The sequence below is a fragment of the Oryzias melastigma genome, linkage group LG6, assembly GCF_002922805.2.
Source record: "Oryzias melastigma strain HK-1 linkage group LG6, ASM292280v2, whole genome shotgun sequence".
Taxonomy (NCBI): Eukaryota; Metazoa; Chordata; class Actinopteri; order Beloniformes; family Adrianichthyidae; genus Oryzias; species Oryzias melastigma.
The window spans coordinates 33,195,780-33,215,357 of NC_050517.1; the positions used below are offsets into that span (position 1 = coordinate 33,195,780).

The window sequence follows — 19,578 nt, forward strand, 5'->3', positions numbered from 1 at the left end:
GCGGTCCATAAACCATAAACCGATCACGGAGAAATTAGATTACAGAGTGATCAACTCGACTGTCCAATATCTGTAAAAACATCATCAAATGGATTAAAAAAAGAGAGAAATAATCTGATTTTCACTCAAACGAAGAAAAAGTTGCTTCTTTACATCTGGATTTTATCTGTTCACTCATGCAAGTCAAACTTAATATTCTACTTAAGAGCAGAACTCAGATTTGCAAAATCACTTCCTATTTCTAAAAACAACCAGTCATATTTCCTTTAAAACAAATTATAGATGTTTGTCAGATTTATAACAGAGTTCTAGTTCAAAAACAAGAAATTATGTGCATTTTTTTAGATTTATCAATAACTAGCCTTGTCGATAAGAAAAATAACATCCCGTGACAGAAAAATCCCATTTTATTTATTCTAATGACCCAATCAACAACCAACAAGACCTCAGGTCTTGTTTTTTTCTAAATGATTGGATCTTTTCTACCCAACAGATACTCTAAAGTATTTATTACATATACACTGGAACTATCACTCCATCTGAATATTAAAAGACCTTTGTCATGGACGGTCATCTAGACCTTTAGACAGGTGAACGCTCCAAAACGACAGTGTGACATCATCGGAGTGATAAAGTCTCAGGTGAAGTCAGTAAAGTGAAGGGCTGCTTTTCTCTTTCATAAAAGACATCAACAGTGATCAATGTGTTGTGTTTTTTTGCAGCAGACGCCATTGAGGCTCCTCAGAGTGGTACTAAATAAATAAACGTGTATTGTGAAAAAAGTGGTATTGAACCGTCAAACGCGTTCTGAACGGTTCGGTTTTTATACTGAATATTGTTGCATCCCTCGTCTTTACTATTGCAGTTGTGTTTCTCTTCTTCACACTACTGTGCAAAGCTTCCCGTTCTCTCTTGTGTTGCCATGACAACCCTGATCAATTCTCAATTCCTAGTCACCTCCTAAATATAGCATGTCTTAAATTAATCCAAGCATGTTGTTACATTCTAAGTTTAATAATGCTTAGAGACTAGCTTTAAATCGTTGATAAACACACAACCAACTCAAATATTGTGATTGATTGATTGATTGATTGATTGATTGATTTTCAAGCCCAAATTGTGGACAAAACAAGACAAAAACTTTTTTTTTTTAAATAATTACAGAAATAATGAAATGAACTCCTTAAAAAATCTAACAAAAACAAAGACTGACTTATGTCACATTTGATTTATTCATTTTTATATTATATAAGGGATATTTTTGGTGCTTACAGTAAATGTTTCCACTTAAAACAGCATCTGTCCAACACGATGCCCAAACATAAAAGAGCTTAACCTTGTAACACCTGAATTTATTCACAGCTAAAAAATTATAAAAAAGTCACTTGTGTTTTTTTTCAAGTTGATCCCAAAATAAGATAAAAGTAGGAAAGTAGAAGAAATATAGAAAAATTACACATACATAAAAACAATTAAATAATATTTCTGTTCAGATTTATGAATATAAATTTGAATTGTGTCGGGAAAAGATTTAGATTGAACCAGAATTGTAGATTTTGACATGTGTGTCGAATGTTTCCATCAACATGAGTGTATCTGTATATGTACCTAAAAGTATATCTGAATGTAGGAGCCACACTATAATAGATAGTAGGTGCACCAGGTGTCGAAATAAAATTACATTTTTTTAGTACCGGTATATGTTGGAAATAATATACAATCATATGAGCCGCCGATGAGGGAAACTGGCAACGACTCGCGCTCCTTGGTTACTTGTAAGAGCTAAATATGTTCCAGTTTGACCTTTTTAACCTCCGTGCACATGAAAAACCAGCATGAAGATGAAACCATAGTTAGACAGCCAGGAAGACTAAAGACTCACAACAGGATAACATGGAAAATGCAAAAGCAACAGCACATCTTTAACTCAATCTACGCTCCTAATGGATTAGCCAAAACGATCCTGGCGGATTTGAACATTTGATTGTCCGTGACGTTCATTTGCATGTTTCAAACCTGAGATGGCGGCCGGTATTTGGTTACTCAAACACCTGAATCTTTCCCTCCAGAGAACTGATCGATGTAATCTGAGACGAGCCGAGCAGGATTAATCTGAACTGATGAGGAGCGAAGGCCAGGAGAACCGTATCCTTTGATATTGAGATCTCCAATAAATGATACAAGAAGTAACACAATCTGGGAAGGACCGACGCCAACAGGATATGACCCGTCAGTCTGAGAGGGTCTGTTTTTCCTGACAGACTGAGACTGTCTCGACTTGTTTGATGGACAGAAACCAAAACATATGGGATCCGACACGGAAACCAACCAACAGCCTCAGATTTGGTTGACCGTGAAATACCCAAAAGGTTCTGAGGCAACGATTCTTGTTCCAGCAGGTCAGGCTTACAACACAACTCTAGTGTCTATTGCAGCTCTTCTGATTGCCCCAAATAAAACCATTATTCTAAAATTGGAACTTTAAAGTTGTTATGCAAAATAGAGCTGCCACGATTAGTCGACTAATCGATGACTAATCGACTATTAAAATAGTCAACAACTAATTTAATAGTCGATTAGTCGTTACTTCATATTATATGGAGTCAGAGTGTAGTAAAGTTAAAAGTTATAATGACATTCTGCTAGCTTTATGGACTATTTTGGAATTTATTCAGGTTATTTAGGCTAATTTGGAGTTTAGTTAATATTTCAGCTGCATTCCAGCTTCACTGTAAATATTGAAACTTTAGATAAATTAACAAAAGCGCTGTAATTTGTTACATATATTAAAAATATTAGCTTTTATCAAATTATATTATAATTATAATTATAATTATATGAGTCAAGTAAACCATCAACTTAAAATTTTAATTTGATGAAAGCTAAAAATTTTAAATGTGACAAATTACAAAAATGTTGTTAATTGATCAAATGTTTCACTTTTTTCAGTGTATTTTGGCTAATTTAGCCTTTTTTTTTAGGCTAATTTGGCATTTAGCTAATATTTTAGCTAGCTATCTGCTTCAGCGTTTTCAGCTATCAGGACTAGTATCTTCAGCGACCAAATTCAGCTTAAAGCATTAACACTAGCATTATCGGAGCTAATGCTATATATATATTTAGTTAGTTTAAAGCTAATGTTTGTTAAGATGTGTGCTTTACACCCAGTTTGCACATGACCCGATTAGATGACTAATCTGAAAAAATAATCAGTGATTTGTGAACTATTAAAATAATCATTTGCGGTACCACTAATTAATTACATTTTCTAAGTAATCAGTCATTAATAAAAGCAGATTTAATGTAAAATTTAGCACTGAAAATGTATTCCTGTTGCTACACAAACATCATCACCTCTACTTCTCTTATTATGAGAATATTATTTTGAAACTGTTTTCCTGGATCAAGTGAAAAAAACTGGTTTTATGATCAACACGATCAAACTGGAGCAAAGGAGCAGGAGCTCGCCTCGTAAAACCTCGAGGGGTCATGCGACCGTGAACTCCAGTCATCACAAACCTTAATCCCTGGACATCCACACTTGCTTTCTCTAATCTGTGTGTGTGGGTGTGGCCGTGTGCAGCTCAGATGGTAAACAAGCGCCAGGACTGAGCAGGGACAAGAACACGTGAGGTCTGATGCTAGCATGACAAGTCCAAGTCTTCGCTGTAGCTTCAGTCTGAAAGGCAGCTCCAGGCCTCGAGGGCCACAATCCTGCATGTTTTCTAACAGACCCTCCTCTGGCATGTTCTAAGTGGCTGGACACACCTGAACCAGGTAATCAGCCATGAATAAGGCTTGGATATCTGGAAACATGCAGACACAGCGACCATCGAGGTTGATCCAAAGTATCTACTGGACCTGAAGGATCGTCAGTACTGGCATTCTTCTCCTAGAAAGACCACAGGAAGTCTGTTGTGCTTTCTTACACAGCTGCAGAGTGAAGATAACCAATCAGAAAGTCTGGAGAAACGCTGCAGGCGTCGCAGAAGAAAACACACAAATATTCCTCACGTCTCCTGTAACCCAATACGAGTTCTGTAATGCTCTCTGACAGGTGGAGCCCAGACTCTGTTCAAACAGGAGGGACGTTTCCCTCGCTGCTGGTCATGTTTCAGCAAAGAACCATGAACTAGGGAGGGGTGGAGGCAACAGGAAAGGAAGAAGCCAAAGAGCATGAGTACTACTAAAACAAAATAACTACATTTAGAAATGGGATGTTTGCTGTAACGTTACCATACTTCTTAGTTTGAAGGGATACTGCTTTCTGGTTCTGTATCAGTTCAGAGCCGATGTGTCACTGTTTTAGAGAGGCTAAAAATGATCAAGCAGCTGCAATTCTCAAACATGTGGATGAGCTAAATCCACATTTCAGCTCAATATACACTAAAATCGTGGACGTCACCAAACCGCCGTCCTTTCTGGAGAAACAAAAGAGGCAAACAAACCTGACGGCTGCTAAACAAACCTCGGCTCAAAACTGAGGGTTTCAGCTGTCAAACTAAACACTTGAAAACACATGGAAATAAAATAAGGAGGTTCATAAAATGTACCGACAGTAAAAGCTGTTGATGGTATCAAACCTGTTTTCTACAGATGCAACGAGTCACTTTCCCCAAAACTCGGATCAAACATCGACTATTGGGTCACGGTGTTGTTAAAATTTTATGTAACATTTGTGCTTTAAAAAAAAAAAAAAAAAAAAAAAAAACCTAGAAATTCTGAAATATACTTTTTTACATTTGCTGATAAAAAAGTAACAAAAATGAAATAAAATAAAAAAATGAAATATAATGAAATAAAATGAAAAATAATAAAATGAAAATATAAAATAAAATAAGAAATAAAAAAATAAATTAAATTAAACTAAATATAATTAAATAAAAAACTAAAATAAAATAAAATGAAAAATAAAAAGAAAAATAAAACAAAAGAAAATATTAAAAAAAATTAATAATAATACTAAAATACTAAAATATGAAGTAAAGTAAAAGAAAGTAAAGTAAAGTAGAATAGAATCTTTATTTTGCCCAAAAGAAAAAAAATCAATAGTGGCAAGCTGCTTATTCCACTACACTGGGAGATCTTATAAACTGGGATAAGTAATAAAATAAAACCATAAAAATTTCAAATATTAAAATCTATTAATTAAAAATACAATAAAACCACTAAACATTTAAAAAGTAGAATTCAATTTGATTTTTCAGAGAGGAAAAACTCAGTGACTTCTACTAAGACTGGTGTAATGTAATGTAATCCCTCTTTCTATTTATTTTTCAACATTAACATATCAGTTTGCAGTAAAGATCCAGTGATTCACTTTCCCCACAATTCAGTTCAATCCTGTAACATAGGGTTCTGTTTTAAACCAAGGATTGCTGCATCCTTAGTATTTACACAGATAAAGAACCATTATAAAAGTAGACCTTTTGTTTTCGGTTGTAAAACTGAACTGAATGCTCATTTACTTTATGAACAAGACCTAGTTTCTGTTAAGACTTTGACACTGGAGCTGTCACTGATGATTCTTTGACATACTTTAGATCTTTGACGACGATAAACGTGAATCTGCCGATTTTGACGTGGAGAAAAGTGGCTTTCATATCGGCTTTGGACGCCGCAAGATTCCCTTTAAACCACGACAGAACCAACTGATTTTTTTGGTTATTGCATAAACCCTTCACTGCTTAAAAGTGCTGCATATCAGCACAAATCGCTTTTTTTCCGATTCTGAATCCGAGTAAAAGACTGGAAAAGGATTCACTTTCAAATCAGCTTTAATTCAGAAGTCAAGGTGAGGCATCTGTCAGAGTCAGTCTCACGCGCTTTTTCCCCATTTACCACATTAGAATCACAATTAGGCAATGATGACCTGATGTATTCCAAACAGACTGAGTATTACACCTTCTGGTCCTACCGACAACCTTCCTGGCGTGGCCTCGGGAATGCATTTGTCATCCTGACCCACTTCTGACCTCTACGACAGAGGAAACGGCCAAGTAGTAAGACTTTAATCCTCAGCTGTGGGAAACCACTAAAATAAATGGACAGAAGCCATCGACTAAGTCGTGCACAAAGCTTCCGTCTTACTGCGAGTCCTCCAGGTACGACCTGTGAGTTGTGCGGTTTTCCAGTTCATACCTTTAATTCATTCAGACCTGATGCAACATTTCAGCTCTAATGCTTGAAGCTGCTCGATAGTGAGGTACAAAAGCAGACGCTTCATATCCTCTGACTTTGCTTCATAAAAATTATCTAAAAAAAGAATCTTACACTCTATTTAAATGCTGTGATGTTTAACCCGCAGCCCAAACCAGCAGCTCATTCAACACTCACTTGAAGGCAAACACGGGAACTGTCCCTCAACACGTTAATTTCCTCTCACGGAGCGCATGCTGAAAACCGTAACCCTCCGACGGTTAATAGCATTCCATCAGCATGGAGTTACACACCTCTCCTTTTAAGGGCTCGATGCCGTCTCCGCCTGCTGTAATGACCCGCGTGGCGGTTTGACATCTGAGGGAGGCAGGATGCTTCAGATGAATCGAGCTGCAGCAGAAGCTGACGACTAAGAATCAACCAAACACTCGTGACACAACAGGAGCTTCTAAACCTTGAAAAGACCAATTAATGCGACCGTTTTCTTGGCTTTCAATGCGTCAGGTCACGGTTAAAGCTGTTCTAGACCTGAGATCGTCTATGGTTCTTGCGGCCTTCCTGGTTTCCTTGTTTGTTTTTCTGTTTCTCTTCTCAGCCCTTCAATCAGCTGAGAGGTGGGACCGCTGGAGCGGATCAGCTGATTGAAGGGCTGTCAGTCGAACAGCTGATTGTCAGAGGGAGCAGACGCAGATAGAAGAGGAAGAAGCTGCGTTGTGTGCAGAATAAGCAGAATAAAACTCTGATAACTGGTCCTTCTATCAAAGATTGTTTTCCAATTGTCTTTAACAGAAAAACCTTAAGACTTTTCTTGGACCTCAGTTCCTCCTGAAGAAGCTGATCAGCTGATCTGAGGCAGCAGGATGGAGGATAGGGGAGGAGCTCAGAGAAGTTTGGTGGGTGAGATCATCGGAGGACAAATAAAGTTATCTAAATTAAACTACAAGATGAACAGTATGTCTGACTTGAAACGGAGAACCTTATCAAACTTTCTGTTTTGATGACTTAAACATAGAAACTCTGAAGCGTCCTGGTATCTACAAAGGTTTGTGAATAGAAGACAGTTGTGTTTGAGACAGTCGGATCTCTTTATCTTGGTATTGTCTGTGTGCACGGCCACCAGTCAACAAAACTGTGGGACGATCTTTATCATTGAGCATCTTGCAATCTCAATCAAACCTTCTCCACATCCATGAACTTCCTTATTGGTCTTCCTCTAGACCAGGGGTATTCAAGTCCAGGCCTCGAGGGCCGGTGTCCTACATGTTTTCCAACCAACCTTCCATTGAAGCTCCTTATTGGCTAAACATACCTGATCCTGGAAATTAGCAGCCAATAAGGAGCTTCAATGGAAGGTTGGTTGGAAAACATGTAGGACACCGGCTTGAATACCCCTGGTCTAGACCTTCAACATCAGCATCCTTTTACCAACTTCATCACTGTTCCAAACCATCTCCACCTGCATTTATCTCCAGAACATCTACCTGAGAAATTCCTGATTCTATCCATCTTTATCACTCTCACCTCTCTAGATGTTTCTCCATCTGCTCCTTGCTCTCACTAGAGGTCACAGTGTCATCTGCAAACATCACGGTCCACATAGATTCCTGTCTAAACTCATCTGCCAGTCTGTCCAGGCAGGAAGGAGCTCAAATCTGATCTTGGTGAAGTCCTACCTCCACCAACAGATCATCTCACCATCGTCTTCCTGCTCTCATACATGTCAACACTCCAAACGTAAAACTTTCTACATGAATTCCTTGAAGTTTTGGAGTAAAAGTTGAGTTTTAAAAATCAGAAAAACTCAAGAAAATGCTGAATCTTTTTATCTCATATGAAGAGTGTTACGTCCCATATGGGTAAACCGGGCTCGGGTCTAGGGGGACAAATAGAAAAGGGGACAATAACAAAAACTGGACACCAATAGGAATAAAAGCAACAGTTTATTAAGTAAAGGAAATCTTGTGTCCTGAAATGAAAGAACAAAAATTAGATAATTAGTACGCTGGTTCAAACAAAAAGACAAACCAAAGGGAGTTGAACCCTTAGCCAAAAGTAAGGTGACCGTCTGAGTCAGCAGCTCCCTGCCTAACCAAAACTAGCTAAAGAAAACAAATAAACAAAGCCTGCAAACTAAGACCACCAAAGTCCAACCTCAAACTAAAATAACAAAACCCAGCAGTCTAAGACTACTGAGGAGAAAAGAGCAAAACAAACCAGCACAACTCAGGGTCAAACCCAAATGCTACCCAGCCTGCTGCGTTGGTGAGGCCTCCTCTGATTTAAGTATCGGGCAGGTGCTAATTAAGATCATTTGCCTCGCCTGCCAGGTGAGCAGAATGGCGGGGCATGTTGAAAAGGTGCAGCACACCAGCACGTAACAAAGAAGAATCCCAGAGAACACCAACTCTAAACCCTATAAAACAATGACCAGAGCTGTAGACGTTGTGTGTGAATCCAAACAGTTTACACTTAAGAGCTTTTTAGGTTACACTAATGTTTACAACTTTATCAATGGAATAATAGTGAGTGAAGCGACAAACAGGAGAATCCATTTAATGACTCAGCATCTAATAATTAATAGCATTTTGGGGCCATTACTGATTATTTAACTGTGTCCTGCTGCTGAAATGTAAGAAACGAGCAGAGTTCAATACAACTGATCAATAAAACAGGCTAAATCACTGGACTGAGGCTGAATAAGAGCCTTCATCCGGCAGAAACATTTCTCAGGTCAGGACCTCGCTGCTCAATTTAACCCCGACCTCAGCAGCAGGTCGGTGCATCAACCGGACTGAAGGTTAGTGTTTAATGTGTGCAAAAGCAGCGAAGATTGCATCATAGATTTATACTGCAGCCAAACGATCCTGTTTTCTGCTCACAAACCGGCATAAAGGAGTGCTGTTTGGGGGAACGTGCAGAAGCTTCAGACCATGCCTCCACACGTCTGCCAGCAGCTGAGGCGTGATCAGCACAGGTGAAATGTTTTTGTACCGTTCTCCACTCCAGAACTGCGACCAGCAGTGAAACGTCTCTGAACTCTGACCTCAGTTCAAATATCAGTCAGATTCCTGTACGATGATAAATACCCACACTAATGGAAATGATGTTTTTATCATGATTTGTTGCATTTTTCTGATGATGGACAACATATAGAAAGAAACAAAGCTTGAAGTTGCATTTTAAATCGTTAAAAATCAGGAGCAGATCAAAGAAATGTTTTAAAAAGTTCTCAGGCCCCACACAGCAAGGCCATGTGGGCCATATGGTTTAAAAGTGGGCAGAAAGAGTGGGCGCTAGCCAGCCGCCCGGTGGACAGCGGAGATTGCTAGCTCGCTACAGTGGAGTTTGGTACAGCGGAACTCGTTAAAGCAGAGCTTGCTAGCTGGTAACAACGGTGGGTGTTAGCCCGCTACAACGGAGAGTGCTAGCTCGCTATTGTGGAGCTTGCTAGCTCGATAAACCGGAGCTCGCTAAAGCAGAGCTTGCTAGCTCACTACAGTGGAGCTCGCTAAAGTGGAGATCACTAGCTCGATAAACCGGAGCTCGCTAAAGCAGAGCTTGCTAGCTCACTACAGTGGAGCTCGCTAGCTCGATAAAGCGGAGCATGCTACAATGAAAATCACTAGCTCGATAAAGTGGAGCTTGCTAGCTCACTACAGCAGCGCTCGCTTGCTAGCTACAGGGGAGGGTATCAGCCCCCTACAACAGACCTCGCTAGCTCGATACAGCAGACCTTGCTAGCTCCATGCAACAGATCTCGCCAACTTGTTACAACGGAGCTCACTAGCATGCTATGCCATCCACTGAAAAGCTGGCTAGCGTAGTGATCCAAACCCCAGAATCCCCACTTAAGCTAATGTGGGGAAACACAGGCGGGGCCACCAAAGAAACTGCAGACAAACCCAATCAGGGGCCACATTCTCTGCCCACTTTTAAACCACATGGGCCCCGCTTGGTCTTCCTGGCTGGGGTGTGACATTGAAATAGGCGGGGCCAAAGTATCCCCTGCTCCAACCCATTCCGATGCATCCACTTGTGGACTAATAGATCCGTGATCGTCTTTGTTTTCCTCGTCTGAGCTGGAATCTGGATCTAAACTGTACGGCTGGATAGCTGAGGTATAGCTCTCCATTTTTGTAGCTATGCTGACGTTAGCTGTGAGGGGCTGTAAGCTAGCGGGAGATGTAAACAAAGGGATGATTGGATATCAGTGGAGGCTTACTTCCGTTAACAATTCACGCTGCTTTTCTCCTTCAGAATCAGATGGAGTTATCTTGGTAACGGTTGAAAAGTTTCAGTATTTTCAAGATTTTGTATTTCAGCATCACCTCAGGTGTTAAAGGCCTCTGGGAAGGCTTTTACAATTATTATCTGCACACTTATCAAAGGGAGTAAAAATCAGGCCAGTGCGCATAATTATGATCTGAACAAAAAACAATATTTGAATGCTTCACATAGTTTTCTGGACCCCTGTGGGCATCAAACCTCTGTCAATGTATGGCCTCAACATTCGAGACTGGTTCCAGCTGAAATGACTCATAAATAAGTGAACACTCTGTCATTGTCCCAATCACACAGGCTGGAGAAGCCGCTTCATTACAGATGCATTCTGGCTGCAGACACCTACTGTATTTAAATGAGTCCCAGCACAATGGAGCTATGGTTTGTTCTGCCGCAGGTTCTGTGTCCGTGCTGAGAACGTTCCCTCCTCCTGCTGCTGTTAGCTAACAATAGAAAAAGTTTCAAACTTGCAGAACAGTGTGAGGTGAGGACACCGCGAGAATGTAGCTGCATGCTGTCACTATCCTCTGCATTCCACAGGCTGTCCCATTAGGACTGGCAGATCACCAGCAGCACGCGCGCTCAACATTAAAAAAACAAAACTTTTTACTTTTTTTCTTTCTTTTTTTAACACCACCTTCAACACCGGGCGGGTTAAACCGAGGAGCAGTTGGAACAACCACGGCGAGTCATTCCAAAACTGTGTGCCAAGGTACACATCTCAGATCCAAGAAACCGCAACCCTGCCACACACCGGAATGGTCTCTTCTTACCTTTAGATCCTTTTCCGGTCAGCGCGCGCGCATTTCCGAGCGTACACAACGTTTTTCCAGGTTAAAAATCCACATTCGTCAGTTAATAATGCATTCTGAGGGCGAAGCGCGGAGGCATACAGAAGAGGGAGAAGGCGCAACTTGAAACTGACAGAGAAGGATTGGCCGAAACCAACACCACGAAGGGTAGGGGGGGAGGTAGTGTTTTGGACACAAAAGTTGGTGAATAAATAAAGTAGAAGGTTCAACAGAATTTAATAAACACCAAAATACTTTAATAATTCGAAAACTTAATGTAAAGGTAGAAATTAATTAAATACGAGTACTTAAATGAAGTAATATTTACCGAGTAAAGTAAACAACCCACATTACAAAGTGAAATAGACGCGCCCGTTCGAGCTCAGTTTAATCCGATAGGTCTTTCTCTGCAGTGACGGAACGGGAGTGATGCGTTCAAATCTGCAGGAAAATTTGAAACCGACTCCTTCTGGGGAGAAAAACGAAAGTATTTCTACCAAATAACGACTACCACGTCACTCAACTCCACTGAAATTTAATTTAGAATTTAGTACAGATTATTTGAAGATTTCTTTTGCCAAAATAACCTGTTTCTAAGCTGAACTTTGAACGGATAAAACTCAGCAGTCAAAAAACCAACTGACGTAAAGCAGCAGTAACAACAGCTGAAGACTTCTCAGAAGAATAGATATTTGACACCTTAATTTCTGCTCCTCAAAAATGCTGTTTTCTTTGATTATCCTGGACAGTAAAAAAAATGTTTTTGCTGATATTTAAAGAAAAAATCGGAATTTCTAAACAAATACAAAGTTAGTATTTCTCTGCTTTTGTGAATGCATTTTTGCAGAATTATTTTGTCACAGCATTTTGTCTTAGCTTTGTTCAGCATGATCTAACATGCATATCACAGAGATTCTTAATTGCACTTTTAAACAAAGCTCATAGTAAAAAATGAAGATGTTGATCTTACTTGGAAAAGAATACCATCTAATTATTATCTATTTGAAAAAGATCAAACTTTCCACATTACCAGAGAAGAAGTTTCTTTAAATATTGCCTGACTAAATATGTAGAACTAAAATATGAGCTCATTTGAATGATCACGAATCATTTGGATATTTTCTATTAATGTCTCAAATCTGGCGCCACATTCTTTAGAGCCTCCATGTATATTTTTAGAGACTTTAATTTGTCACACAACCAAAGAAAGGTTATTAAAGTATGCACAGTTTTTAATTAATTAATGCTTTATATAGTATAATGTAAAGCATCCAGGTTCCAAAACTCTGTGTAATTTGTAAATTATATTGTTTATATTTAAGCCTAATTGTCAGAAAAAAAATGTTTTTCTCTCAAAGATGTATTTATTTGTTTTAATTTGCAATATCTGAGACTGGAAAATTTGTTGTTTTCTCACCAATGAAATAATCTATCTATAAATATTAATTATTTATTGAACTAATAAAAAAAACAATTAGAAGATGCATCTGCTGCACAAACCAAAATATTTTTGTGTTTTTACAGCAAGAAACATGATTTCAAAGTATTACAGAAAGTTGGGATCAATGGTTTAAACATGAATAATAAATAAAAACAAATATTTTTTTTTATAAAGTGCAATAATTTGAATAAGACATCATTATCACAAACTGAAATGCATAAAAACTGTGTTTCTAAAGGATTTCCTGAGAATTTTTGTTGCAACAAATCTGGCATGTGAAGAACACAAGCTGGTGGCGAACACCTGTCACGTCTGCGGTCCTGATGGCGTTTCTTCAAGAAGCGACGCTCAGGACGACAGAAAATAGATTATTTTGTCCTTTAATCGTTGATTTATAATCTGTTACTGTTCCGCCTTCCTATCATGTGTTTTGATTTTATGTCCTGATTTCTTTATCTCGTAACTCTCTTATTGTGTCAAATTATTTTATTGCGATCTTGTTTTTTAATGATCAACTATTGTATTTTCTTGTGCTTTTCTTTCATGTTTTGATTGTGTGATTTCTATATTTTGTTCAAACAATAAATAAACATAATTTCTAGATTTTCTGTTGAGTTTTTTTTAAATATATTTTTCTACATTTGCTGTTGGAGCTGCTCTTTAACCCTTTAACACCTGAGGCGTTGCCGGTGACCCCTCAACACAAAAACTTTAATTTTTTTAACGGATGAGCCGCTTTTCTCCTTCAGAATCTACTGGAATTTTTGTTTTAACTGTTGAAAAGTTGCAGTAAATCTTAGAACATAAACACTGGAGCTACGGTGTTAAAGTCCCCCTATGACATTTTTTTTAATTAAAAAAAAAATTCCCAGTAGTGTTTTAATTATGATTATAACGTTTTTAGCCAAAATCCTACAACCTAAATGCCTTAAAATACATTTTTCATGTTGGTCTGAAGCCTCTGTTTCCAAAATCTCCTCTGAGGGGGCGTGGAGATCATTCATTCAAACAGTCTGTCCAAGACAGTTTGGTTTAAAAGGAAAAATACTCGGAGATACTAATTGATTTCTGATTACGTTTGTTCTCTTTCATAAGAAAAATGCCACACATTCATGTTAAAAACTCAAAAAACATGATTTTCATTGGAGGGGGACTATAACGTCATTCCCTCTGAATAATTCTTCTGGTTTCTGTGGTCCATTTCCATCTTTTCTACTGTTTGTTTATTTCCCTGCTATTCAAAAAGTCCCTTCTTTTGTTCGTTTTACTCTAATAAAGGATAGTAATTGTCATTATCCAGCTGCCTCTTCCTCTTCTTCCGTTGACAATATTTCTTTTTCAAACCCTTTCGTGTCATAAAAACTCAGTTTTTTGGCGTCATTTATAAGCTCAGAGGCTCGCCGGACGGATCATCAAACAGAGGGAATGTATTGTCACCCGTTCTGGAAGAATAGAGCATTGTGTGCTCGATCCAGCGCCGGACTGACCCACAACTTTCAGATGAAAACTGTAACCACAGTGACCTTGTGTCACTACACAGCACTCTTGTTTAAAGGAGGAATGAGTCAAACACTCTCTGACATTAAAGTTATTAAAAACAGGTCGCCCGATTCCGGTCAGGAAATCTCGCAGCTTCTTCCACCATCACAAGGACGTCAGAACAAGCTGGCCTAGTTCTGGATGTACACACGTTCTAATTAACAAAACCACAAGAGGATGCAGGCGGATCTGCTCCGGTGAGAATAGACGAGGGAGGGAAAATCCACAAAGCTGCAAGAGGAACAAAGATAGATCTGTGGTTCCGTTCTGCTGCATCACAGCATCAGAGCTGGTTGTGTTGGTTTCCACCTCAGCTGACCACACAGGCCTGTCAGGAGATGCTGGACGCAGCTCACAAACAAAAGGTGAGGCACTTATTCCCAACATCACAAAGGAAAAACACATGATGTCATCCCAGGAATCCTCAAAAGCCACATCAAACGCAGATCACAAACATCCCTCTCCATTCATCTGCACCTCCTCCTCCTCCTCAGGAGGATCAAAGCGCCGGAGGACTTACTCTGCTGAAGGAGGACCAGGAGAAAAGGTGTTCCCGCCGTTCCGATTATTCCCTTTCCTTCCGTCTGCCCTCCTCTCCTCACCACGGCAAGATGCTGCCTGGACCGGCGCCTGTTGTCATGGTAACTGAGAGGGTTTGGGGGGGCAGGGAGGGGGAGTTCACGTGATTGGCCGGATGCAGTGAAGTAAGGAGGAGTCCTCGGCAAAGCAGACAGACGAGGGGTGGGGGGTCCTCCTAAGGTGGGGTTGATGTGAGTGGCTGGATTAGCCGCCTGATGGCTGACTCCTGGGATTACCAGAGTCTGAGCCGGCGGCCTCCTACGGGTCCTCCCGGCGTGGAGGAGCGGGTTTCAGCCAAACGCACGGCTGGCTTCCTGCAGGCGCTGCACAAATCTATTTATAGAGAGCGGAGCAGCAGCTGCTGCTCAGTCTGTCCTGCAGAGGTATTCCACATGAATCCAGCAGATGAAGGAGCTGATTTACAAGACAGTATCATGAATTAAAGCGAAAACTGTAAAACTTTTTAGGAGTTTGAAGATGAGGAAGTTCTGGCAGAAGAAGCAAAAGAAACTCGTGTGTTACAACAGTCTAGATCAGGAGTCTGCAACCTGCAGTTCCAGAATCACATGCGGATCTTTAACCTCTCCAGTTCGGCTCTCTGGTTAAAGAAAAACACAATAGTTTGATTTGAAAAAGTCACATATGTTAGGTTTATCTCATAGCAGGGGTGTCAAACTCAATCATACAGGGGCAGAAATCCAAAACAAATCTTAGGTTGCGGGCCAAACAGAATAAACATTTATTGTACATTTAAAAAAAACTTTTAAAAAAACTTTAAAACCGTAACTTTTTAACATAATTATGAACTAGATATTATCTATGATAATGCTGGCATGAATGCTGTAAGCTGAATGTGGCCACTGAAGATACTAGTGCTGATAGCTGAAGATGCTGAAATTGATAGGTAAAAAACACTGAAGGTAACAGCTGAAAACGCTGAAGTTGAAACTTAGGTAAGCCAAAGCAGCTAGCATGTAGCTAAAACAGCTAAACTTCAAAATAGCCAAAAAAAACAGAAAAAAGCCTAAATTAGCCATAACAATTATTAGCTAAACTCCAAAACAGCCTAAAAAATCTTAGTAAAAAGCCAAAATAGTCCAAAAAGCTAACAGAATACCAATTTTTAAAAACTTTAAAACTGTAGCTTTTAGCATAATTAAGAATAATAAAAAGGCAGGAATATTATTCCATCATAAATCGACTTAAACCTTAACTTAAACGTGTCAAAGTCATAAAATTCTAACATTTTTCAACTCCCTCACAAACAAGGACAGTATGTATTGCTCCACCAGGATCCTTACTACATTACCCATAATGCAACAATCCATCCAGCAGTTTTTCTTCATAGTTTTCCAAAACTGAACCATTTTGACAGATGTTTGAGTGCAATTTACCACAAAAAAAACATCTGAAGTCAGAACACACGAGCAGAATTCATGCTCCAGAATGTAAAGTCACTTTCTATTTTTTAATTAAAAAAATCAAGGATTTTAACTATGAAAAACATGATAATGGTCACTTCATTAACTCTGGTTTACTTCAGAGCAGATGAAAACAATGTCGTTTAAAAAAGATCATATGTGACGTAGAAAGTACGCTGGGCGGGGCTACAAGCTCCCGGCTCCGCCCCATCCCGATGCAGACAGATCCATGACCAAAACTGTACGGCTGGATATCTCTGTCAGCTAGTGGGAGAGAGTGTGAACAGAGAGCTCTCAGCACCAGGGAGGGAAAGGTGGGCACCAACAGTCCCGCCAGAACTCAGAGGTGACCTTCTAATGAACGTCAGCCGCTCTGCAGAAACTATGTCTTACAAAAATGTCACAGGTTTTAAGATTTTGACTAAAAACAACATCATCATGATTAAAACTCCACTGGGAACGCTTTGAGAACACATCAGAAGATGATCGGAGTGGGACTTTACAGCAAAATAACTTAAAGATCTTTTGTTCACTGACGACATGATAAGATAAAGATAAAGACATCCCAGCCTGGGAAATGTGGTTGTTGCAGCAACAGAGTACAAACTCAGCAACAAAACAATCAGACAAACAGACAGTAATTAACGGAAATCAAACAGCTTTCAGGAAACGAGCATCAAATGAGTTTATCTATAGTACAAGGACGATGAGCTATAACGGGTCTGCAGCCTGCACATAAAAGAGCCATTTGGGACCGTTGGGTCCTGATCAAAAAATAATAGGAGCTGCAAAGCTATTTCTTTTTTTGTAGGAAAATTTGATACTATTTTGCATCATTACATTGTGTTTATTTATTTGGGGGCATGAATAAGTACATAGAAATTAAGTTAAAAGGTCATAAAAAAGTCATTTTTTTTACTTTTGACAGAAGCTCATATGACTTTCTTTTAAAATAAAAGACTTCCTGTCCCAAACAGGAACATTCAAGTGAAGTAAATGTATTTGTGAACAAACACGAGACGGAAATGACATTTTCTCTTGTTATACTTTAGGTCAGGAGTCCCCATACTTTTTCATTATAACTGTCTTCTACATTGATGTGGGGCTGAGATCATTTTGTAGGCTAACAGAAAAAGTAAACATTTCCAGTTTTCTAGAAAACACACATAGCCAAATTTAAAATAATTCATTTCTGTAATATTCATAGAAAAAAATAATACTAAAACATTTAAAAAAAAACTAGATATATAGAATTACCTGCGTTAATGCTAGTGTGAATGCTGTAAGCTGAATGTGGCCACTGAAGATGCTAGTGTGGATAGCTGAATAGGCTGAAATTGATAACTAAAAATAGTGAAGCTGATAGCTGAAACTGCTGAAGCTAATAACTAGCTAAAATATGAGCGAGATGCCAAATTAGCCTAAAAAACTGGTCAAATGTGTAATTTATCCAACACAGCTAACATAAAGCTAAAATATTAGCTAAATTCTAAAATAGCCTAAAAATTTGAAAAAAAAACTTAAATTAGCCAAAACACCTAGCAAGTAGCTAAAATATTAGCTAAACCCCAAATCGACCTAAAAAACTGAAAAAAACTAAATTAGTCAAAACAGCTAGCATGTAGCTAAAATATTAGCTAAACCTCAAATCGACCTAAAAAACTGAAAAAAACTAAATTAGTCAAAACAGCTAGCCTGTAGCTAAAATATTAGATAAACCCAATATTAGCCCAAAAAACTGAAAAAGCCTACATTAGCCAAAACAGCTAGCATGTAGCTAAAATATTAGCTAAACCCAAAATTAGCCTAAGAAAACTGAAAAAAAGCCCAAATTAGCCAAAACAGCTAGCATGTAGCTAACATATTAGCTAAACACAAAATTAGCCTAAAAGACAGAAAGAAAATTTAATTAGCCAAAACAGCTAGCATGTAGCTAAAATATTAGCTAAACCCTAAATCAACCTAAAAAACTGAAAAACGTGGAGGCGGGCCTGATCCGGCCCCCGGGCCGTAGTTTGGGGACCCCTGCTTTAGGTTACCTTTGGTGAGCCGTCGTCCTTTTTCCAATACTTACTACTGCTGTTAACTGGAGGATAATCATGAAACGTGATTGGTTAATGATCCAGTAGAAAAAGTATATGAAGAATACACAAATCTATACATTTTAGCAACTCCCCTCTGAATAGCTAACATTGTTACACAGCATGCTTGGCCCAGTATTTGTAATCAGAGTATTCTAAAGGAAGCGCAGAGCAAACAAGACCTGATGATGTCAGCTGGGATATAAAAACCTCGACAGGCTCAACCATAAACTAAAATACATTAAAATAATGATAATCAACAACTCTTACTTTTAAAAATGACTATTATTTCATTTTTCTTCAGCCAGATAGGAGGGTAGAAGTTAGAAACTCCTGAGCTATAAAGTCCTTGGAGTGAGGCGGGAATGATCTGGAAAAGGCGCTCCGCCGTCCGTCACTACAGGATAAAGAGGATGCTCAGGATAATCCACGACGGAATCGAGTTTATCCCGTCCTCCTCTCCATCACGGCTTCGAAACTGTCCATTTTGCACCCAGTCCTTCTAATCTGCGTGTTCAGTCTCTGTGAGTGATGGAGAGTCAGGATTTCTGTCCAGACTGTTGTGTAACGTTTCTGGGATGGATCCAGTTCTTCCCGAGACGAGAAAATGTTCATGACGCCTTTAGCTGAGCTGTTGCTGCTCCAAAAGCAGGTTTGACCAAACCTGAGGGTTCATCTTAAATTAAAACCCCTCCAATGACGAACATGAATCATTTCTCCCAAAGCGAGACGACGGCGGCGCTTCCAGCAGCCATCTTACCTCCCGCGCTGAACGTGGGCTGTGAACTTTATCAATAAAATATGCTCTGCTGTCTCCAAAGCCATCTGTTCATCTGCAGACACTGATGCTTCTCCCACTTCTCAGTAATTGAAATGTGCTGCCAGCTGTTTCCTTCTATCACACTCAAAAAATCTGAAACCAGATTCTGAATGTTTGGACCAAAATCCCAATAAAACACTCAAATGAGCTGCTGTTTCAGCGCAGCATTCAGACAGTAGAGAGGATGTCTCCTTCTCTGAGGCCTCCTGGTTCTCTGTCAGCATGAAGGTGAAAAAGATAATGGGAGCTGTTGTGCTAATAGCTGATCTCATCGTGGTCATGACCGACCGCCATCAGGAACCAGTTATGGTCCAGTGAGCGCTGAGGAGGAGGAGGAGGAGGAGGAGGAGGAGGAGGAGGAGGAGGAGAAGGAGGAGGAGGAGGCTCGTGCCGAGCACCTCCTCATGAAGTTCCTCACAGTCCTGTACAGATTCATCACTGAAACTTCCAGGAATAATATAAACAA

General features: G+C 39.3%; 1 protein-coding gene across 4 annotated transcripts in view; it reads right to left on the reverse strand.

Annotated features, from left to right (window-relative positions):
- mical3a (microtubule associated monooxygenase, calponin and LIM domain containing 3a) overlaps window positions 1-19,578 on the reverse strand; it is a 101,827-nt gene that overhangs the window by 62,489 nt on the left and 19,760 nt on the right. Inside the window, exon 1 of one of the 4 annotated variants that reach the window (XM_036212567.1) lies at window positions 14,732-14,838. The exons of 2 other annotated variants lie outside the window; for them this stretch is intronic. The gene's annotated coding sequence lies outside the window, so the exon portion shown is untranslated. Of the gene's footprint in view, window positions 1-11,213; window positions 11,405-14,731; window positions 14,839-19,578 lie in introns of those variants that run through there. One more of the 4 variants, XM_036212566.1, reaches the window with a different exon arrangement.